General features: G+C 45.0%; 1 pseudogene; it reads right to left on the bottom strand.

Moving 5' to 3' along the window:
- Positions 1-24,387, bottom strand: part of LOC106568246 (WD repeat-containing protein 70-like) — an 85,137-nt pseudogene extending 60,750 nt beyond the window's left edge.
- Positions 24,388-24,900: the final 513 nt, after the last annotated feature.

The following is a 24,900-nucleotide window of genomic DNA, read 5'->3' as shown; positions in this document are numbered from 1 at the left end:
ATTGTCCAGCAGCCAAAAGGAAGAATCCTAGTCATATTAGTAGCCCATGCTAGTGTTGCATCTTTAGATCTCCCCCTTCTTAATTTCAAATTGATATTTTCATCTCCATCATATGAAACCGCTTGCCCATGCGGTGCGCTTTTAAGAATGGTGTGTTCCCTATAAATACATTTTGGAACATTCGCGAGTAGCCAACAACAATGTGTACATTGCTGAGCTTACAATATGAAGAAATACAACTATCAACATTAAGCTAAACAGTCTGATCTATTGCAATTTCCTTAAAAAAATGTTTTATGTGCACTGGTTGTATGAATTTGTGATCTGTTGACCCGGAACTGTCCCAGTCTGTTTTTAACCATATGCATATTTTTAAATCGGCCCAGGGATGACAGGATGCCCCAAATTTCGAGCCCTGGAGGAATTACTTTATTAAGGCATAAAAAGTATTTGGTTGTAATGTTGAAATATTTTACAGGTTACCAAGGGTGGTGAACCATCCTCCAGGAGAGCCTTAAAAGGATCAGTGCTGTATTTTGAGATAGGCTTGAATATGCAAAAAAGCCAATAGGCAAAAAAGCCAATAGGCAGAGTGTAGCCTACATTTTGTCTCATTCTATCAACAGAGAGTAATACATTTCATTTTGTAAAGTGGTTTCTTTCGTAATACAATGATGTAAAAATGGTGTTACAGTGACTTGATCTTCTGGACAAGTAAAAAACTAAAATCAGTCCTACTTGTCCTAAGGACAAGTGGCAAAAAAAGTGAATGTCAAGCCCTGTACCCCCTACTAGAAATTCATCAAATTCATTAGCAACACGCCATCATACAACATACCATCATTTCATTTTCAACCAAGTATTCTAAAAGCTCTCCTATTACAACTCCCCACTTCCTCTCACCCATTAAGTCCCATCGTATAGATGTTCCCTGGTCTCCCGAGCCCCTCCATATCATATCAGTCAGATGTGTGTTGAAGGGTGAGAGGTTATGTAAGAGAGCAGAGAGACAGAACACTAGATCAGCCTGACAGGCATGTCTGAAGCCTCTATGAAATCCCGATTTTCTTCCCTACATCTGCGTAACACATTACTGACCCATGCTGCAGACTGACTGGGCAGGATGGGCAGGCAGGGAAGTATTCAAAACACATATTTCCCAACACAGACTTGTACACAAACACAGCTGAGGTGGCTGTACACACCACATATTTATTTATATACTGGATTCTTGACATAGCTCACTCTAACCTACTGTATCTACTGCTGCACATATCATTCCCTGTATATATAGTGTAAATTCATCCTGTGTAGATACATTTGGATTACCGTTCCAGTGCTATTGATTGTCAATTGGATTTGTTCAGACATTTCTTGATTTCTTGTTCTTTCAGGGTTTTTAAAAAAGGTTTTTGATTGATTATTTGTGTACCTGTTTGACATTTCACTGCATTGTCAGGGGCTACAGTAGTAACCACACATTTCACTGCATTGTCAGGAGGAACAGTAGTAACACATTTCACTGCATTGTTAGGAGGAACAGTAGTAACACATTTCACTGCATTGTTAGGAGGAACAGTAGTAACACACATTTCACTGCATTGTCAGGAGTAACAGTAGTAACACACATTTCACTGCATTGTCAGGAGGAACAGTAGTAACACACATTTGGCTGCATTGTCAGGAGGAACAGTAGTAACACATTTCACTGCATTGTTAGGAGGAACAGTAGTAACACATTTCACTGCATTGTTAGGAGGAACAGTAGTAACACACATTTCACTGCATTGTTAGGAGGAACAGTAGTAACATACATTTCACTGCATTGTTAGGAGGAACAGTAGTAACACATTTCACTGCATTGTTAGAGGAACAGAGTAACACATCACTGCATTGTTAGAAGGAACAGTAGTAACACACATTTCACTGCATTGTTAGGAGGAACAGTAGTAACATACATTTCACTGCATTGTTAGGAGGAACAGTAGTAACACATTTCACTGCATTGTTAGAAGGAACAGTAGTAACACACATGTCACTGCATTGTTAGGAGCTACAGTAGTAACACACATGTAGCTGCAACTGCTGTAACATATGCTAACTGTACACAACCAACCAATAAACTTTGATTTGTATGATGTATTGTTGAGTCAGTTCTAAGTGTTGCTTTAACATCAACACAGTTGGTTTCCCATCCTAAGGATGTCCTAAAGAGCTAGGTTCCACCTCACTCAACATTAGAACCTTCACTTAGCACCTAGGCTCAGTACTTCAGCCCTTTCAAGAGGCGAAGGAGATAGTCAAGAGGTGGGGGGAGAGGGTGGAAGATAAGTGAAAGGACAGGATGAGAGAAACTAAAGAGAGATATGGAGTAGAGAGGAGAGACAGAGGGGACAGTAAGGAGGGGGACGGAGAAGGATAGGAGGTCAGTGGAGGCCAACTAGCTCAAACATGAGTGGTAGGGGGCAAACACTAGAGGCGCCTGCTGCCATGTGTCAGCCTAGCAGACCGGCCTTGTCCATGTATGTCTCTCTGACCCAAACACACACCTACTTGGACACAGTAGGTGTGGCATGTCTCTCTAACCCACTGCCTGCTTCAACAGGCCTGACCTTGAGGGTCACGGGGTCGGGAGAGGAGCATAAACACGCAGACTGACAGAGCTGCTACTAACAGCCAGGCATGGATTCCTCCACGGCTTGCTACACACTACAACAGTCAGAAACTCACTCAACTGTGGTTAGATACATTTGACATGGTGACACAGATGCCAGCCAAAGACGGACCATCAGAGAGTATTGGCAGAAATGTAATAAACCTTACAGTTTTACAAGGGTTTAACAATACTGCTAGCACAAAGTGCTTTCAGGCTGATCCTTGTTCTAGAAACAAAACACTGACCATGTTTAGTGTGTGCTGCAAATTTGTATATGTGCGTGTGTGTGTCATGGTGTGTGTGTGTGTGTGTGTGTGTGTGTGTGTGTGTGTGTGTGTGTGTGTGTGTGTGTGTGTGTGTGTGTGTGTGTGTGTGTGTGTGTGTGTGTGTGTGTGTGTGTGTGTGTGTGTGTGTGTGTGTGTGTGTGTGTGTGTGTGTGTGTGTGTGTGTGTGTGTGTGTATGCATTGCATTGCATACGTGTCCTATGTGACAGGAGTGTGCAGGGTGACAGATTGTTCCACCTGCTCTCTCACAGACATCTCTATTGTGTTTACATAGGAGCCTAGGCGTCTGTCCGGACACTAAAGACAACAGAACCTTTAATGGAGCCGCACACAACACCAGGAATTCAATTCATCTCAGCAGGCCTCTTTCTAAAACATGGCCCTGATGGCTGACCGGGGCAGGAGCAGAGAGGCCACTGTCACCCCACCACGGCTGGTCCGACCGTGGGTCTCTCACACATCTCAGCAGCTAGGAAAGCAAGGCTGGGAAGGAAGGCGCGTGTGGTCGGCATGCTCTACCCCAAATTAGTTGGGAAGTTGTAGGGATTCAAGTAATGGCAGAAAAGTAATGCAAAAGCCACTGGTTGTAAACTACAGGCTTAAAGGGGCATTCAAGATATTTAGGAGCTGCACCTCATGTTTCTTCTAATGAATTCCTTTTGTGAACCTCTAACCTTGCCCTCTTTAGAAGGGTGCTACGTTCCTGTGTGATGGATGAACAACTTGGCAACCATCTCACAAGTCGCAACTCAATTCTATTCAATGAGGTGACAAAACATTCATGTACAGTATAATCAACAAACACAAAATACCACTCAACCCTTTATTTCCCTTCCCCAACAAGCCTGTTTTCCCCTCAATCAGCACTCTCCTTCTTCTGTGTGAGCGCTTAAAGACCCAGAGGGGTGAATGTGATAAAAGACGAGAGCCATACAGGCTCAGTCATGCGTGTGGTTTACGAGGTAACACAGCTGTTCACACATCAACCCAGGGGTAAGGCATCACTCCCAGGCCTCCACCTCTCCCCACCTCCTCCCTGCATTCAGATGCTACCAGTGGGACAGTCAGGGAGGGTGGCTGGGAGTCTGGGACAGCTCCCCAGATGGAGGGATAAGCAGGAGACGAAGAAAGGAGAGGCTGATCAAAGCGCTGTGGCCTGTGTGTGTCAGGCTGTGTTATAAGGGATGGGGCCAGGCTGTGGGGCCCGCTGAGGTTCTGTTATTACTAATGGGGATTATAGAGGAAGATGGAAGCTGCTCCATCTCAGGGGATGTAAAAGATAAGGAGGGGAAAGTAACAGGGAGAAAGTCCAAACAGGGGTAACGCCACTGCTGGTTGTCAAAGAGGAAGTGGAGCAGTCAAGAGAGCAGTCAAGAGAAGAACACAGTAGGTTCAACCAGACATCCAGGTGAGGCCGTCAACTGATAAGACGTTGACTTATATATATAGCCTACTTAGTGCACGAACATAGTACTGTATACATAATATAATATCCAGAATATTGTTATGCTATTCTTGTGTGTGTGTGTGTGTGTGTGTGTGTGTGTGTGTGTGTGTGTGTGTGTGTGTGTGTGTGTGTGTGTGTGTGTGTGTGTGTGTGTGTCTGTATACACTGGATATAAATCCACCTCAATAGTGAGATAAAGCTTATCAATATGGCCAACTTGGTTTAATATATCATCACTAACCTCAATAAGTAAGGCAGTGGCATCCAAAGCCCAAATTACTGTAGCTCTTGATTGAAGCCTAATCAAACAGGTTGATTGGTTAAAAAGTTAAGTAAGAACAGGAGAAAATGACTATGAAATGATCGTTTCACTCCAATAGCCAGGAGTAGCCTGACCATAACAGCAGATTGAGGTAACAGAAGACACTGCTATCAGTTCAACATCCAATCCATCCGGTGCTGTGAGACAGCAGTCAGGTCAACAACAGTACTTGAAAGTATCTGGTTTGTTTTGTGTAGTACGTTCCAGGGCAGCAGGACATGGAACACTAGCTCTGTAAGGCAGGCAGAGCACCGGGAGACGTGGTGTGAGAGACGCACTGGACTGTGGATGAACCTGGTGTGTTCCAGTGTCTCAACACCCCGAGAGGCAGAGACATGTTCTCTCCGACCCCTGGGACGTCAGTCTGTCCTCACTCAGTTTTATTTGTCACATGCGCCGAATACAACAGGTGTAGATATTACCATGAAATGTTGACTTACAAGCCCTTCACCAACAGTGCAGTTTTACGAAAAACAAGAGTCAAGATATTTACTAAAACTAAAGGAAAAACACTATAAACAGCAGCATCCCACGCTGCATCCCACTGCTGGCTTGCTTCTGAAGCTAAGCAGGGTTGGTCCCTGGATGGGAGACCAGATGCTGCTGGATGTGATGATGAAGGGCCAGTAAGAGGCACCCTTTCCTCTGGTCTACAAAAAATATCTCAATGCCCCAGGGCAGTGATTGGGGACATTGCCCTGTGTAGGGTGCTGTCTTTCGGATGGGATGTTAAACAGGTGTCCTGACTCTCTGTGGTCACTAAAGATCCCATGGCACTTACCGTAAGAGTAGGTGTGTTAACCCTGGTGTCCTGGCTAAATTCCCAATCTGGCCCTCAAATCATCAGGGTCACCTAATCATCCCCAGCTTACAATTGGCTCATTCATCCCCCTCCTCTCCCCTATAACTATTCCCCAGGTTGTTGCTGTAAATGATAATGTGTTCAGTCAACTTATCTGGTAAAATAAGGGTTAAATAAAAAAATGTAAACAATAATGAGGCTATATACAGAGGGTACTGGTACCAAGTCAAGGTGTGTGGGTCGAGGTGATATGTACTTATAGGTAGGGGTAAAGTGACTATGCAGTGATAATAAACAGAGAGGGAGGGGGGTAAAAAGTCCCAGTAGCCATTTAATTAACTGTTCAGCATTCTTATGGCTTGGGGGTAAAAGCTGTTAAAGAGCCTTTTGGACCTAATTTTACCGCTCTGGTACCACTTGCCGTGCTATAGCACAGAGAACAGTCTATGACTAGGGCCGTCCTCAGACACCGCTCGGTATATAGGTCCTGGATGGTAGGAAGCTTGGACCCAGTGATGTACTGGGACATACGCACTACCCTCTGTAGCGCCTTGCGATAGGATGCTGAGCAGTTGCCATACAGGAGCTGATGCAACCAGTCAGGATGCTCTTGATGGTGCAGCTGTAGAACTTTTTGAGGATCTGAGGACCCATGCCAAATATTTTCAGTCTCCCGAAGGTGAATAGGTATTGCCATCCCCTCTTCTCGACTGTCTTGGTGTGTTTGGACCATGTTAGTTTGTTGGTGATGTGGACACCAAGGAAATGAAACTCTCGACCCGCTCCACTACAACCTCGTCAATGTGAATGGGGGCGTGCTCGGGTCCTCCTTTTCCTGGAGTCCACGATCAGCACCTTTGCCTTGATCACGTTGAGGGAGAGGATGTTGTCCAACGAACACACTGCCAGGTCTCTGACCTCCTCCCTATAGGCTGTCTCGTCATTGTCAGTGATCAGTGTCGTCAGCAAACTTAATGATGGTGTTGGAGTCGTGATTGGCCACGCAGTCGTGGGTGAACAGGGAGTACAGGAGCGGACTAAGCATGCACCGCTGAGGGGCCCCTGTGTTGAGGATCAGCGTGGCAGATGTGTTGTTGCCTACCCTTACCACCTGGGGGCAGCCCGTCAGTAAGTCCAGGATCTAGTTGCAGAGGGAGGTGTTTAGTTCTAGGGTCCATAGCTTAGTGATGAGCTTCATGGGCACTATGGTGTTGAAGGCTGAGCTGTAGTCAATGAATAGCATTCTCACGTAGGTGTTCTTTTGTCTGGATGGGCAGTGTAGAGCGCAATAGAGATTGCATCATCTGTGGATCTGTTGGGGTGGTATGCGAATTGGAGTGGGTCTAGGGTTTCTGGGATGATGGTGTTGAGGTGAGCCATGACCAGCCTTTTAAAGCATTTCATGACTACAGACGTGAGTGCTACGGGTCGACAGTCATTTAGGCAGGTTACCTTGGTGTTCTTGGGCACAGGGACTATAGTGGTCTGATTGAAACATGTAGGTACAGTGCATTCGAAGGTATTCAGACCCCTCAACGTTTTCCACATTACAGCCTTATTCTAAATACAAAAATAACAATAATCTCCATCTACACACAATACCCCATAATGACGAAGCGAAAACTGGTTATTTTAAATGTTTATATTTTTATATCACATTTATATAAGTATTCAGACCCTTTGCTATGAGACTCGAAATTGAGCTCAGGTGCATCCTGTTTCGATTGATCATCCTTGAGATGTTTCTTCAACTTGATTGAATCCACCTGTGGTAAATTCAATTGATTGGACATGAATTGGAAAGGCACACATCGGTCAATATAAGGTCCCGCAGTTGACAGCGCATGCCAGAGCAAAAAGCAGGCCATGAGGTCAAAGGAATTGTCCATAGAGGATTTTGCCGAGGCACAGATCAGGGGATGGGTACAACAACAAAAAAATCTGCTGCATTGAAGGTACAAGAACAGTGGCCTCCATCATCTTAAATGGAAGAAGGCTGTAAATTGACAAATAGACACAGACCATAACCCCCTCGTCTTACCGGCGGTAGCTGTTCTGTCTTGACGATAAACTGAAAACCTAACCAACTGTATATTTTCCATGTCGTTCAGCCACAACTCTGTAAAACATAAGATATTACATTTTTAAATGTCCGGTTGGTAGGATAGTCTCGAATGGAGCTCATCCAATTTATTCTCCAATTTATTGCGCGTTGGCCAATAGGACAGATGGTAGAGGTGGGTTACCCACTCGCCAACAAATTCTCACAAGGCACCCGGATCTGCGTCCCCTGTATTGGCGTCTCCTCTTCATGTGGCAAAGTGGGTGGGGTTATATCCTACCTGTTTGGCCCTGTCCGGGGGTTTCATCGGATGGGGCCACAGTGTCTCCTGACCCCTCCTGTCTCAGCCTCCAGTATTTATGCTGCAGTAGTTTATGTGTCGGGGGGCTAGGGTCAGTCTGTCACATCTGGAGTATTTCTCTTGTCTTTTCCGGTGTCCTGTGTGAATTTAAATATGCTCTCTCTAATTCTCTCTTTCTCCTTCTTTCTTTCTCTCTCTTGGAGGACCTGAGCCCTAGGACCATGCCTCAGGACTACCTGGCTTGATGACTCCTTGCTGTCCCCAGTTCACCTGGCCGTGCTGCAGCTCCAGTTCCAACTGTTCTGCCTGCAGCTATGGAACCCTGACCTGTTCACCGGACGTGCTACCTGTCCCAGACCTGTTGTCCCAGACCTGCTGGAACCCTGACCTATTCACCGGACGTGCTACCTGTCCCAGACCTGCTGTTTTCAACTCTCTAGAGACAGCAGGAGCGGTAGAGATACTCTCAAAGATCGGCTATGAAAAAGCCAACTGACACTTACTCTTGTGTTGCTGACTTGTTGCACCCTCGACAACTACTATGATTATTATTATTTGACAATGCTGGTTATCTATAAACATTTGAACATCTAGGCCATGTGCTGTTATAATCTCCACCCGGCACAGCCAGAAGAGGACTGGCCACCCCTCATAGCCTGGTTCCTCTCTAGGTTTCTTCCTAGGTTTTGGCCTTTCTAGAGAGTTTTTCCTAGCCACCGTGCTTCTACACCTGCATTGCTTGCTGTTTGGGGTTTTAGGCTGGGTTTCTGTACAGCACTTTGAGATATCAGCTGATGTAAGAAGGGCTATATAAATACATTTGATTTGATGTGAATGATGGGGATTTGGGCCTGTTCCTGGAGCAGCACTAAAACCTTTGCGTCCGACTCATTAAAGAAAAAGTATTTGTCCATTTCAAAGTGAGCAATCACTGTTCCCATATCCAGAAACTCTTTTCGGTCATAAGAGACAGAAATATTGGCAGAAATATTATGTGCAAAAGAAGTTACAAATAATGCGAAAAAACACAACACACACAAGTGGTTAGGAGCCCGTAACGGCAGTCATCCCCTCCGCCGCAATCTGACCTATCGCCATGGAGATCATACTAAATAGACCTGTGATCCAGCTCAAGCCCTCCAAAAAGAATCTCCAGGCTCCATGATTTGGGCTGAGAGCTTAGGGTTACATATAGAAAAATGGGAGAAATACTCAGTTGACAAGCATGGTATGCCAGAAATTAACAACTAAGAGATGATCTCAAGAGCAGGGGGAGTGTCAGTTTACAGCGAGACAGGACACAAAACACTTAGGCCTACAGTGTGAGAGACCTTAACACCCTTTACAATACTGATTCTTCAAAATTGTTTAGATCATATGCATGGCATGGTGGGGTGTACTATAGGATAAAAACAGCAGACAGGTGGATGGACCTCCAGCACACATGCTGCTCTCTGGGGCCAGTCTTAGTCTACATCCCAGTCCTACAGCCAAGACCAGCATGTAGGGAATCCCTGGCATCCAGAAAAACATTCCTCACAGCGTTTCGGGTTATTGAGTGTGAGCCTACATCCCCATTACCCTGTATGAAAAAATGTCTGACTTAGTAAAACCCATAGCTTAATCTTGGCTAGGAATACTCCCACAGAGGAATAGACTCTTTACACTTTCTGGGGGCATTCTCTTTGGCCTGAAACATATTCTCCATAAGGCTTTCAAACAGGTGTTCTTTCAGCAGATAATTAGCAGATAACTCTGCACTTAGCAGGTAATTGGGCCCTAAGCATTAAATATGAGTAATTATTTACTGCATTTAGCTAGAATGCATTTTGGCATGAATGCAAACTGAATCTCAAATAAGAGAATGATGAAAGCGTCAACACAGTACAACTCTAACTGCTGCTCAGTGCTTACCAATTGAACGTGTCAACGGCAAATCAGACTCACACGGAAGACTCTCTACACCCCAACAGCATCCAAGACAGAATCTGCAGCGACCCCAAAACAAAACTCCACAATGCTTCTTTATCAGGATACTACATCTCTTGACACATACCTCTGAAAGAAACATGTCGGGAAGGGATAGTTTAAAGACACTTAAAGAGGACAGATACAGGCTATGGGAAGAGGAAGAAGATGAATCTACAGCATGTGACAACCAAATAATCTTTTCTACACTGAGTATACCAAATAAGAGGAACAACTTCATAATACTGATTTGCCCATCCGTCCGTCAGCAGCAAATCATTGCAACTAACACAACAATATGCTTCATTCAGTCCCTTGCAGTTCTGACCTCAGTTACTGAACAGAGTACCTCACAAGGTAGTACTAGAAAGTACCAAACATCCCCTTTCAAAACATCCGCCCCGATACTCTTCCAAGTCCCCAGAGTGAGACATGTGATTGAGGGAGACAGAGGGGAGAGGGGCAGAGAGGAAGAGACTCAGAGAGAGGAGGGACCTCCTCCCGACAGCAGGCCACATTGGGCATTCACCTCCTCTCCTGGTCCCGGAGAACTGAAATGACCCCCTCCAGACCCTCCCACTGGGGACCCTTCACATTTACAGCTGGTCGCTGCTGCAAACAGCTCCCTGTCCACTGCCAGACCTGGGCCACCAACACCCAGTGCTAACGTGCCATGGGAAGATTTTAAGAACATAAAGTAAAGATAAATAAACCAGTAAGCCCCCGCCATATCTGGGAGGGAGAGCTGCAGTGAGCAGAGGTAGGCAGTGGTAAACACCGGCCCGAGCCCTCAACAGCCTTGTTTTCAGGAATGATTGAGGTGTTGGGTTTCTGCACCGCAGCCTGTCACACTCACTTAGACTCAACACTGAGGTTCTCTTTCTCCGTCTCACACATACACATATTTAAAGAAACACACACATGGTCCCCAGCCCTAAACATGGAAACACAACAGCCCCTGAGATAAGTTCTACGGGAGAACCAATAGGTTGGAGGACAACATAACAAACAGAGGGCTCGTGAAACTGATGGATATGGTTTACATGGATCATTCTGTATCGTATCACCATTGTATTCTGAAAACATGAGATTTCCCTAATGAAAGATACAGAGGGGACTCCACATTGTGAGAGAGGCGAGGACAGTGAGAGAGGTGAGTGGCAGGTAGCCTAATGGTTAAGAACATTGGGGATTGTAAATGAAAAGTTGCTGGTTGAAATCCCTGAGTTGACCAGGTGAAAATAATGTAGATGTGCCCTTGAGCAATGCACTTAACCCCAATTGTTCCTGGATAGAGTGTCTGCTAAATGGCAAAAAAAAAAAAAAAAATGAAATGCCAGACGAAGGCTCCCAGAAGGATAGTTTAGCCTAGGGGACTCCCTGCTGGTGATAATTGAGATGAAGGGGAAGCGTTGATAAACCAGCACCCAGAGAGTTGTTTTTGGAAGCTCAAACGTACACTTCCAAGTAACTAGGGCCGGGACTATACCAGTATCGCGATACTCGTTAGTATTGTGGCAAGGAAACTAAACACAAAGCGGATTAAACTTCTTTAGGGAAACAGCCCTAATGTTGGAAGCAAACATTATGTTGTCATCCAGAAACACATTTATTTATAGCAGACAATATTTTACATACAGACGGTTATTAAAGGACCAAAGAGTTGTTTTCATTTTAGCCATGTAAAAAATATTGCAATACTAGTATAGTCAGAGCCCTACTAGTAATTGTTGAAATGGAAATGAGACTTCAGAGGGCCATATTGATGCCCGGGTGATCTCAATGAAAATGAGCCTTTAAGGGATATCTTATGTTACAATGCTGTAGCTGATCCTGGATAAGCCACTGTACCCCAGCTCAAACAAAGACTCTGGTGCACATATAGGCATTACTGTCCTTAAATGTTGGGGGGGCTAAGGAGTGGGTGAGATTTTCTGACTAATTTATTCCCTGTAAGAATCATTTAGTGTCGTCTTCTCAGGTGGGGGTCCTGATCCACATAATCCTGCTTTTAGGAGGATCATTGACCAAGTGGGCATGAGTTGCACGATGCCATTCAGAGAGACCAGTGAGACTCTTATTCAAATGATCACTGCCTTTTTTAAACCAATTATCACACTCAACCCAGCTCTCAGAGAGCTGAGCCCTCCAGCTGTAGTGGTCTATGTTCACTCAGATTCAGAGACAAACACGCATGAGCACGAGCCCGCACACACACACACACACACACACACACACACACACACACACACACACACACACACATCATTGGAGTAGGTCATAAACTCATCCTTTATCTTGGGGTGCCAGCAGCCGCTGTTCAGCATGGCAGTGTGACCCTGAAATAATAGGAAATTACGTAAAACTGTGACACAGATATACAGATAGCAGTCATTTACTAGAACCTGATAATAGCAATAAATTCAAAATAGCCCTTCCCAACAATGTGGTTTAAACATTTTTAAATAAAATAGTAACACAGGAATAAAAAATGCACACGAATAGAGCTATACACAGGGAGTATCAGTACCAGATCAATGTGGATCTATATACAGGGAGTATCAGTACCAGATCAATGTGGAGCTATATACAGGGAGTACCAGTACCAGATCACTGTGGAGCTATATACAGGGAGTATAAGTACCAGATCAATGTGGAGCTATCTACAGGGAGTATCAGTACCAGATCAATGTGGAGCTATCTACAGGGAGTATCAGTACCAGATCAATGTGGAGCTATATACAGGGAGTATAAGTACCAGATCAATGTGGAGCTATATACAGGGAGTATCAGTACCAGATCAATGTGGAGCTATCTACAGGGAGTATCAGTACCAGATCAATGTGGAGCTATCTACAGGGAGTATCAGTACCAGATCAATGTGGAGCTATATACAGGGAGTATCAGTACCAGATCAATGTGGAGCTATTTACATTTACATTTACATTTACATTTAAGTCATTTAGCAGACGCTCTTATCCAGAGCGACTTACAAATTGGTGCATTCACCTTATGATATCCAGTGGAACAACCACTTTACAATAGTGCATCTAAATCTTTTAAGGGGGGGGGTTAGAAGGATTACTTTATCCTATCCTAGGTATTCCTTAAAGAGGTGGGGTTTCAGGTGTCTCCGGAAGGTGGTGATTGACTCCGCTGTCCTGGCGTCGTGAGGGAGCTTGTTCCACCATTGGGGTGCCAGAGCAGCGAACAGTTTTGACTGGGCTGAGCGGGAACTGTGCTTCCTCAGAGGTAGGGAGGCGAGCAGGCCAGAGGTGGATGAACGCAGTGCCCTTGTTTGGGTGTAGGGCCTGATCAGAGCCTGAAGGTATGGAGGTGCCGTTCCCTTCACAGCTCCGTAGGCAATCACCATGGTCTTGTAGCGGATGCGAGCTTCAACTGGAAGCCAGTGGAGAGAGCGGAGGAGCGGGGTGACGTGAGAGAACTTGGGAAGGTTGAACACCAGACGGGCTGCGGCGTTCTGGATGAGTTGTAGGGGTTTAATGGCACAGGCAGGGAGCCCAGCCAACAGCGAGTTGCAGTAATCCAGACGGGAGATGACAAGTGCCGGTAGGACCTGCGCCGCTTCCTGTGTGAGGCAGGGTCGTACTCTGCGAATGTTGTAGAGCATGAACCTACAGGATCGGGTCACCGCCTTGATGTTAGTGGAGAACGACAGGGTGTTGTCCAGGATCACGCCAAGGTTCTTAGCACTCTGGGAGGAGGACACAAGGGAGTTGTCAACCGTGATGGCGAGATCATGGAACAGGCAGTCCTTCCCCGGGAGGAAGAGCAGCTCCGTCTTGCCGAGGTTCAGCTTGAGCTGGTGATCCGTCATCCACACTGATATGTCTGACAGACATGCAGAGATGCGATTCGCCGCCTGGTTATCAGAAGGGGGAAAGGAGAAGATTAATTGTGTGTCGTCTGCATAGCAATGATAGGAGAGACCATGTGAGGATATGACAGAGCCAAGTGACTTGGTGTATAGCGAGAATAGGAGAGGGCCTAGAACAGAGCCCTGGGGGACACCAGTGGTGAGAGCGCATGGTGCGGAGACAGATTCTCGCCACGCCACCTGGTAGGAGCGACCTGTCAGGTAGGACGCAACCCAAGCGTGGGCCGCGCCGGAGATGCCCAACTCGGAGAGGGTGGAGAGGAGGATCTGATGGTTCACAGTATCAAAGGCAGCAGATAGGTCTAGAAGGATGAGAGCAGAGGAGAGAGAGTTAGCTTTAGCAGTGCGGAGAGCCTCCGTGACACAGAGAAGAGCAGTCTCAGTTGAATGCCCAGTCTTGAAACCTGACTGATTAGGATCAAGAAGGTCATTCTGAGAGAGATAGCAGGAGAGCTGGCCAAGGACGGCACGTTCAAGAGTTTTGGAGAGACATGAAAGAAGGGATACTGGTCTGTCGTTGGAGACATCGGAGGGATCGAGTGTAGGTTTTTTCAGAAGGGGTGCAACTCTCGCTCTCTTGAAGACGGAAGGGACGTAGCCAGCGGTCAAGGATGAGTTGATGAGCGAGGTGAGGTAGGGGAGAAGGTCTCCGGAAATGGTCTGGAGAAGAGAGGAGGGGATAGGGTCAAGTGGGCAGGTTGTTGGGCGGCCGGCCGTCACAAGACGCGAGATTTCATCTGGAGAGCGAGGGGAGAAAGAGGTCAAAGCACAGGGTAGGGCAGTGTGAGCAGGACCAGCGGTGTCGTTTGACTTAGCAAACGAGGATCGGATATCATCAACCTTCTTTTCAAAATGGTTGACGAAGTCATCCGCAGAGAGGGAGGAGGGGGGGGGGGAGGAGGATTCAGGAGGGAGGAGAAGGTAGCAAAGAGCTTCCTAGGGTTAGAGGCAGATGCTTGGAATTTAGAGTGGTAGAAAGTGGCTTTAGCAGCAGAGACAGAAGAGGAGAATGTAGAGAGGAGGGAGTGAAAGGATGCCAGGTCCGCAGGGAGGCGAGTTTTCCTCCATTTTCGCATTTGCAAAACACCAGTCTCAACGTTAACAGTGAAAAGGCGACTCCAGGATGCTGGCCTTCTATTAGCCAGTCTGTGATATGGCTTTTTATATTGCAACTCTGCCTAGAAGGCCAGTATCCCAGAGTCACTGGTGTTTTTCGGGTACTATTTAATGAAGCTGCCAGTTGAGGATTTGTGAGGCGTCTACTTCTCAAACTAGACACTCTAATGTACTTGTCCTCTTGCTTAGTTGTGCACCAGGGCCTCCCACTCCTCTTTATATTCTGGTTAGAGCCACTTTAAGAAATGGAACACTAGTCACTTTAATAATGTTTACATATCTGGCATTACTCATCTCATATGTATATACTGTTTTCTATACTATTCTACGGTATCGCATTCACTTAATAATGTTTACACATCTTGGATTACTCATCTCATATGTATATCGTAACAACCGTCGTTAGGAATGGACCAAGGCGCAGCGGGAATGTGGATACTCATGTTTATTGATGAGAAACAAGTAGAGCATCCACATGAAAACCAACAAAACAATACTCACGACGGCAACAGTGTGACAGGCTAAACAAGCAGTGATCACAAACAACTACCCACAACCCCAAAGAAAAACACACACTCCTATATAGGACTCCCAATCAAAGGCAACTCAACACACCTGCCTTCAATTGGGAGTCCAATCACCCACACAACATTTAACAAACACAAACCACCTGCCACATCCTGACCAAGACTAACACAATTACGCCCTCTGCTGGTCAGGACGTGACATATACTGTTTTCTATACTATTCTACGGTATCTCATTCACTTAATAATGTTTACACATCTTGCATTACTCATCTCATATGTATATACTGTTTTCTATACTATTCTACGGTATCTCATTCACTTAATAATGTTTACATATCTGGCATTACTCATCTCATATGTATATACTGTATTCTATACTATTCTACTGTATATTAGTCCGTTCCGCTCTGACGTCATTCGTCCAAATGTATATAGTCTTAATTCATTCCTACTTAGATGTGTGTATTGGGTATATGTTGTGTAATTTGTTAGATATTACTTGTTAGATATTACTACAATGTCGGAGCTAGAAGCACAAGAATTTCGCTACACCCGCAATAACATCTGCTAATCACGTTTATGTGACCAATTTGAATTGATTTGTTTGCCGGACGGTAGCAGAGTGAACAGTCTATGGCTTGGGTGGCTGGAGTATTTGGCCATTTTTCAGGCCTTCCTCTGACACCACCTCATATAGAGGTCCTGGATGGCAGGGAGTTCGGCTCCAGTGATGTATTGGGCTGTTCACACCACCCTCTGTAGCGCTGTGCAGTCAAGATGCTCTCGAAGGTGCAGCTGTAGAACTTTTGGAGGATGAGGGCCCATGCCAAATATTTTCAGCCTCTGGGGGGGAAAGGCATTGCCTGCTGTGCCCTCTTCATGACTCTGTGAGTGTGTGTGGACCATATTAGGTCGTAATGTGATGTGGACGCCAAAGAACTTGAAGCTCTCGACCCGCTGCACAACAGCCCCGTCGATGTGGACGCGCTCTCCCCTCTTTCTCCTATAGTCCATGATCAGCTCCTTGGTCTTACTGACGTTGAGGGGAGGTTGTTGTCCTGGCACCACACTGCTAAGTCTCTGACCTCCTCCCTGTAGGTTGACTCATCGCCGTCGGTGATCAGGCCCACCACCGTTGTACCGTCAGTACACTTGGAGTTAGGAGTCGTGTGTGGCCACCCACTCGTGAGTGAACAGGGAGTACAGGAGGGGACAGCACACACCCCTGAGGGGCCCCCGCGTTGAGGGTCAGTGTGGTGTAGGTGATGTTGCCTATCAGTACCTGGCGACAGCCCGTCAGAAAGTCCAGGATCCAGTTTCAGAGGGATGTGTTCAATCCCAGGGTCCCTTGGTGATGAGCTTGGTGATGAGCTTGGCGGGGACTATGGTGTTGAATGCTAAACTGTAGTCTATGAACAGCATTATCACATAGTTGTATACCCTCTTGTCCAGGTGGGAGAGGGCAGTATGAAGTGCAATTGAGATTGCGTCCTCTGTGGATCTGTTGGGGCGGTACGCGTATTGGAGTGGGTCTAGGGTGTCTGGGATGGTGTTGATGTGTGTCATGACCAGCCTTTCAAAGCACTTCATAATTGCCCATAACATGAGGCCAATAGACCAATGCTCTTAGCAGTCAGAGGAAGGGACTGGGAGGCATTAAAATAGTTATTATACCCAGTTACCAGTACCACACAGGAATCTGGACATAAACAGATCAAACTCAAAACACAACTGGACAGCTTTACAGACAGAAGCCTTGCATAGCAGCCTGAGATAACTGTGCCTAGCCAGCCTCTGGTCCTTCTCCACAATCTCCAAAAAACAAACGTGGGCCTAGAGCAGGGGTAGACAGTAGTGTTGGCTCGAGGGCCACAGCAGGATTTCAAAATTGGCTCGAGGGCAGCACTGATTTTTTCAGGACAGATTTGTTAGTCAAAAGCAATTTGCAGGCCAGAAAAGGGGCAGTTATTTGAAAATATCATTTCTACATACTTTCTATCTAGTTTTCGACATCCAAGCATATATGAATATAATATATTTTTTTGCATAAGTATAATACAGGAAAGCACAATTTATATAGTGAACAAAAATATCAAAGCAACATGTAAAGTCTTGGTCCCATTTTTCATGAGCTGAAATAAAAGACCCCAGAAATGTTCCATACGTACAAAAATCTTATTTCTCCCAATTTGTGTGCACAAATTTGTTCACACCCCTGTTAGTGAGCATTTCTCCTTTGGCAAGATAGAAGCTGATTAAACAGCATGGTCATTACACAGGTGCACCTTTTGCTGGGAGCAAATAAAGGCCAATCTAAAATGTGTCGTTTTGTCACACAACACAACGCCAGAGATGTCTAAAGTTCTCTCCTCTGCTTTAGATTGTGTGTGTGTGTGTGTGTGTGTGTGTGTGTACAGTGTGAGAGACAGCAGAAAAGTATTGGTAGGTGTTGTGCGAGTGACGGAGCACAGAAGAGAGTGAGGGAGAAAGAGCGAGACTAGTGCGCGTGTGGTGGTGATGTAGTGATGTGAGAAAATTTGTTTTGGACATTAGCTGGGTCACCTTTAACTGTCCACTGCAGATCTTCACTAACCAGAAGCCTGCTGCCAGTTACAGCCCCAATGGAGCAGGGATCCACAGGAATGTAGAGAGACACCCAGCTACAGTCAACATAACACAGTTCTCCTACTGGGGAAGTCATCTCTACCACATCATTCTCATTAGGTAAGCAAGTGGCATCGCAGCTACCCGGGATGGTTATTGACCAGCCACCATGCAGAACATGCTCTGCAAATGGACAGTCAATAATGGCCTTTTAAGCAGCAAAACAGTTCACCCTAGATGTATTGAATGAACGCAACCCTGGTCAGTGGTCGGTCACCACGTGATGAACTAGTTGTGATTGTTCTCACCCTCTCCCAGCTGTAAGTACAGTATACATCATTACCCCCATAAACAAACTAACCTGCAGCTGCAGTACTACCCTGAGAGAGCACAGTGCAGGAGTCATCACTGATACAAAGCTAGGCCTAGTCCCCAAAAGCTTGCTTCAGTGGCCACAGATAGGGGGCATCTGATGGATTTTGATCTTCCCTTCTCAGTTTTTGGTATTTATTAGGATCCCCATTAGCCTCTGCAAAAGTATCAGCTCATCTTCCTGGGATCCACATGAAACATGACATAATGCATAGTACAGAACAAGGACTGAAATACATCAATTTAAAACATCAAACATAGCCTACATATCAGTACATACACCATCTAGGTTGAATACATAGTACAATGCAAATTACAATACAAGACATAAAATGGCTGTCTCTCTTCACTGTCCCCTTTGTGCAGTAAGGTGTTCTTTTATCTGTTTTTTTATAATTGTTTTCATTGCTAGGGATTGTGGGGATTGTGAAGAGACCTCTGGTTGCATGTCTTGTGTTGTACCGATGAGTGTCCAAACTGTGTGCCAACTTGAACAAACAGTTCAGTACCTTCAACACATTTACATTTGAGTCATTTAGCAGACACTCTTATCCAGAGCGACTTACACGATAACCACACCGCCCGCTGCAAAATAAATGTACACATACATGTTATTCAATCATTGCACCCACACTGCTCACGAGCATCTGCGTAGCCAGGCGCTAAAATAGAACTTGCTCCTATTTGTGACGCTGCAAGTCCCGCCTCTCCCATCTCCTCATAGTTTTTTTGGAGCATATACCCACGTGGGTGATTGAAAGATGAACTGAGGTCCACACTCCAGTCCAGTTGGTGGTGGTAATGCACCTTAAAGTGGGTTGCCAACCACCGTATAAAATCCAAAGAAGAAGCCTGAAGGAGGAGAGATTATAGAAATTAATTGTCGGAGTAGAGAACCTTGTGCATTTCAGGTAAAATAACAAACCAATGTTTATATCCCAGGACAAATTAGCTAGCAACAGCAAGATGACTAGATAAATTGCCATAAATGTTTGCTATTTGACCTGTCCCCAAATTAATATAGTTGGTTCAGAATTTGTTTTGATATTTCAACCTACGTGTCCTGACCACGTCTGGTGTGGGTGGGCAAAATCAACATGCACGTGATAGCGGACACACGCGAGCAGTCTGGTCAGCATGTTACAGGAGCAATTAGGGTTAAGTGCCTTGCCTAAGGGCACACCGGCAGAGCCTTGTCAGCTTGGGGTTTCGAACCAGCAACTCTGAGTTACAGGCCCAATGCTCTAACCACTAGGTTACCTGCCACCAATAGTGATGCAGTCAATCTCATGTTACTGACACTTTCCCTCCGTGTACATCTAAGTGCGATACGTGCTGCTTGTTCTGCACCAACTGCAATTAACCTATGTCCTTATTTTCCGCACATGACCACACAGCTAAGCAGTTGTCCAGGTGCGACAAAACTAAGGCCTGTACGACCTGTCTGGTTGACTGAGATGTCAAGAAGGCAGAGCAACGCCCTATCATGGACAGGCCTCTTCCCATTTTAGCAACTATTGAGTCTATATGTTTTAACTATGAAAGTTTGCTATCTCAGGTTACACCCAGCAGTTTAGTCTCAACTTGTTCAATAGCCATATTATTCAATAATAGACCTAAACAAGGTTTAGTGTTGAGCGAATGATTTGTCCCCAAAATTATGCTTTTCATTTTCTGAGATATTTAGCACCAGCCTATTGCTAGTTACCCATTCTAAAACTGACGGGCGCTCTATGTTAAGTGTCTCAGTTATTTATTTTAGTGTTGCAGCCGATGTGTATACTGTTGAGTCGTCAGGATACATAGACACACAGGCTTTATTCAAGGTCAGTGGAAGGTCACTTGTAAAAACAGAAAGCAGTAATGGCCATAGCCGGCTGCCCTGCGGTACACCACACTCAACTGAATTTGCATGAGAGGCTTCCAATAACGAAAACACTGTTCTATTAGATAGGTAATGCGCTATCCATAATAAGGTAGAGGATACAAATCCATAACACCTATGTTTTTTTCAGCAATAGGTTATGATCAATGACATCAAAAGCTACACTGAAGTCTAGCAAAACAGCTCCCACAGTCTTCTTACTATCAATTTCTTAAAGCCAATCATCAGTCATTTGTGTCAATGCCGAGCATGTTGACAGCCCTTCCCTATAAGCATGCTGAAAGTCTGTTGTTGATTTGTTTTCTGTAAAATAACTTTGTATTTGATCAAACACAATTTTTTTCCAAAAGTTTGCTAAGCACTTGTAACAGGCTGATTGGTTGGCTGTTTGGGTAGCGGAATGACCTTTGCCTCCCTCCATGTCTGAGGGCACACTGTCTTCTAGGCTTAAATTGAAGATGTGGCAAACAGGAGTCACAATGTATTCCGCTACCAACCTCAGCAATTTACCATCCAGGTTGTCGGTAACAAGGGGTTTGTCCTTATTTACAGATAGCAATAAAATGATCAACTCTTCCGCACCCACTTTGTGGATCTCAAAACTACAGTGCTCAGCTACAGAGGGAGCACATATTTGAGAGTAGGAGATGAGAGCATACCTTGGTGTTAGCCATGTCCACAATGTACTGGTCTCCCTTGGGACACTATGACCGGGAACCCGTCTCAGTCCAACACCTTGGCCTGGGCATTCCCAGAGACCACCAGGATGACATCACCGGGGATGCTGTATTGTAGGGACCTGATCTGGTCCCTGAGAGGGGACACAAAGTGAGAGGATGACAAAGGCAAAGCTTTTTACTTCATTCCTGTGTAGGGTTGCAAAAATCCAGTAACGTTTTATATAAATAACAGCTTTAAATCCTGAAGCAGTTTTAAAACAGGAACCGTGACAACACACATCATAGAGAGATGCAGTGCACATGCCCCGCCCCCCTGAAGATCTTCTTTTTCAACCATCTATTTCCTGTGTTTGAGGGATGCAAAATCCACTTGTCACTTAAATATTGCTGGATTGATTGCTTTCATTTTACCTCTGCGACTCTTTCATACTCTTGCTTGTGCCTGTCGTTTTTTTCCTGTTAATGTTATAATTGTGGAAATGTTTGTAATGACCACTCAAACACACCCCGGTAATGGCTGAAATGGGCTCAAAGGAATACATTGTTTTTCTGTTGCATCTATAAGAACGCTAAAGCTTCGTCTGGGATTTAACGCATCGTCTCGACACTTACAGCACAAGAAAGAGAAGAAATTAGTTTATTTTGAAGGTTGTACATTTTTTGGTGGAAATGAAAAAAGTTACTATTTAATACAGTTGAAATGTTTACAAATTAGATGAGCTAAATTAAATGAAAGCAACTTCCGAAAATCAAAACTCAGATTATAGTTATATGTCTAATCTCACAAACAATGTAAACTGCTATTATACAGACAGAAAGTGGAGATGTCTAGGTCTAGGTCTCCCTCTGTCCAGTCCCTCAGACTCAACACAATGAAAAGCCCATCAGGCTGGGCAGGAGAATGGAACACACCTTGGCTGCACTAGACATAGTTGGGTTTCTTCTTTCCATCAACAAAAGGAGAGTGGAGGGTTCAAATGAGCCCAAAGATTGGTATATAGCTACACCAGCAACCCCTTCACAATACCAATCTGTTTGCTGAACTGTTACCCACTAAGCTGCACACGCATACAACACGGAGCACGCACATAACTACTCTCCCAAAGTGCAGATAGCAATTCAGGTCAATATCAAACCGCATTAACACAGCAGGGGGTAGAGGGGCCAGAGACATTTTCGTGTGGGAAGCAATAAGCTCAGGGATGGGGACCATTGTTAAATAAAGTGGTTTCCTATCTCCAGGGACTTGAACACAGTGCAGGAATCACTCACTGGATTTCCTTTAGAGAAAGAGTCAACAGTGAACCAATCAAGGTTCCTCGTTGAGGAGAAGACCCTAACATTAGTGTGAGCCCTGCAGGCCATGAAGGGAGGAACAGTGGGCTTTGCACGGCTCTCCAAATATGGCCCAGTGTGTCAGTGACCGCAAAGGCTAATGGATGGCTCTGTAATCAGGCTAAATATGGCGTATAGTTCTGCTAATACATTTCAGGGAAAGCTCGCTCCAGCTCAGCCGTTGGCAGTTAATAAATATAGAGGGGGTTTAAAAGGGAGGAAAGTAGGGAAATATTACTGTTTTTGGAGCCATGCTGCAGAGTGATCTCATGATTGTCTGGAATCTTTTTCACTGGATTCTGAGAGAGAAGAAGTTGACTGTCATACATGTGTGGTGGTGGTTGGTGGTGGAGTGGGCTGCCTGGCACTCTGTCAAACACGATATTTCAGCTTTAGTGGGCTGTGTGATATGTTAGGTTACCTGGGGCGGCAAGTAGCCTAGTGGTTAGAGTGTTGGACTAGTAACTGAAATGTTGCAAGATTGAATCCCTGAGCTGACAAGATAAAAATCTGTTGTTCTGAACAAGGCAGTTAACCCACTGTTCCTAGGCCGTCATTGAAATTAAGAATTTGTTCTTAACTGACTTGCCTAGTTAAATAAAGGTAAAATTACAGGCTGGTTTTCTACCAAAGCAGTGCCCACTAGGTACACCTGCACCCAATGGGAGGTCTAGGTTTGGCCTGAGGGCTGTGTTATTACCTGTCACAGGCCACCATCAAATCACACCTGCCCTGAGAACGCTAGGTGTCTAGGCTATTAGTGTTGTCACGATAACAGATTTTCCTTGGCAAAAAAGAAAACACGAAGCAGATTATATTCTTTTAAACCAATTTTGGTACAATATTGTGTGATATAGCTTGGAAAAGACACAAATGTGACTCTGGGTGACAATATAAGGCTGTTTTTTTCCAACATTAGTACTGTTAATTTTTCTTTGCTTCCTGGTATAGTGATACTGTTATCGTGACAACACTATGGGCTACATCACCCATATCGCACACACAGCAAAGAGACATTTACTACTCAGAGAGTGAGAGGAGGAGATGAGAGAGAATGCTTTTTTAAGGAGAAAACCATGTGGCCAAGTGTCTGGTCGGTGCCTTTCGGTGGCCTACATACTTTAAAACGATGGCTTTTTATTATGGTTTTATCAGGAGCTTGGTGTGAGAAAGCCAACTCTTGCTCCCCATGATTCATTGTGAAGAACCAGTAAACCTAGATTGCACTGGGTCGACTCAAGACCATTGTGTAAAATGGAACAATAAAGCTTGTCTCAGGCAATGCTAAGACTTTGCTCCCAAGTGGCGCAGTGGTCTAAGGCACTGCATCTCAGTGCTAGAGGCGTCACTACAGACCCTGGTTCGATTCCAGGCTGTATCACAACTGGCCATGATTGGGAGTCCCATAGGGTGGCAGGTAGCCTAGTGGTTAGAGCGTTGGACTAGTAACCGGAAGGTTTCAAAATCGAATCCCTAGGCTGGCAAGGTAAAAATCTGTCGTTCTGCCCCTGAACAAGGCAGTTAACCCACTGTTCCTAGACCATCATTGAAAATAAGAATTTGTTATTAACTGACTTGCCTAGTAAAAAAAAGGGGCGGTGCACAATTGGCCCAGGTTTGGATGTCATAGTCAAATAAAGGTAAAAAATTAAAAGACTGTGCTACCCTCTGGTGGTATAATGTAGTAAGAACACAACACTAAAATAATGATGCTGCTTTTATGACTGTAGAATGTTCAGTGTTGCAGACTGAAACGTGTGAAGATCATCAGTATGAATATACTTGGCCTGCTTATGTAAATGTATGTACTTAAGAAGTAGTTTAGCAACAGTATGGGAGTGGAAGTTTTTTAAACTCAAGGAAATCTAATGTAAAACGTTTAGTCATTTCCTTTTGTTCAAAATAGAAACAAACAGACTTACATCATCTTTGTCATCTGCATATCCTCATCATCGTCTGCTGTACTTTCTCTGTACCCTGGTGGTAGTGGTGGACCCACCAAGTCAGCATCCTCCTCCTGACCAGTCAGATGTTGGGGAACTGAGGGGCCGATGAGCTCGGAGTCCGAGTGACTGATGCCGCCGCTCTCCTTCTTCCTGCTTGGTAGTGGGTGATAGAGTCCCATGGGTTATAATAATCCAGCCAATCACACATACTGGTAATAACAACACTTGGTTCTTAAATGTATGTAGTTCTGTCCTTGAGCTGTTCTTGTTTTTAATGTTCTGTATTATGTCACGTTTTATGTTTTGCGCAGACCCCAGGAAGAGTAGCTGTTGCCTTAGCAACAGCTAATGGGGATCCATTAAATACAAAATCCAGTGCATTTGAATGAACCTCCCACCCAGTTATTTTAACTCAGAGCATGTAAAAGTAATTGGTCAGTTAGGATGGATTGTGTGTGTTACCTGGGTGAGGGAGCTGTCTCTCTGTTTGGAGCTATCCTAAAACTGAGTAAAAAGGCACTTAGCTATTTGTCACAAACCTAATACTTGCTGACTCTTCTCCTGACTCCTCTCTTGACATTCTTTGGGTCTGCTCAAAAGATGGCATCCAGGTCAAAAGTGCAGGCTTTCTTTCCTGGAGGGAAGCGAGAAAGGCTGGTATGAAAATTCTGTATTCACCTTTTAAAATAAAT

Source organism: Salmo salar, chromosome ssa13, assembly GCF_905237065.1.
Source record: "Salmo salar chromosome ssa13, Ssal_v3.1, whole genome shotgun sequence".
Taxonomy (NCBI): Eukaryota; Metazoa; Chordata; class Actinopteri; order Salmoniformes; family Salmonidae; genus Salmo; species Salmo salar.
The sequence above is the reverse complement of the archived record's forward strand: the minus strand, read 5'-3'. Positions and strand labels throughout refer to the sequence as shown.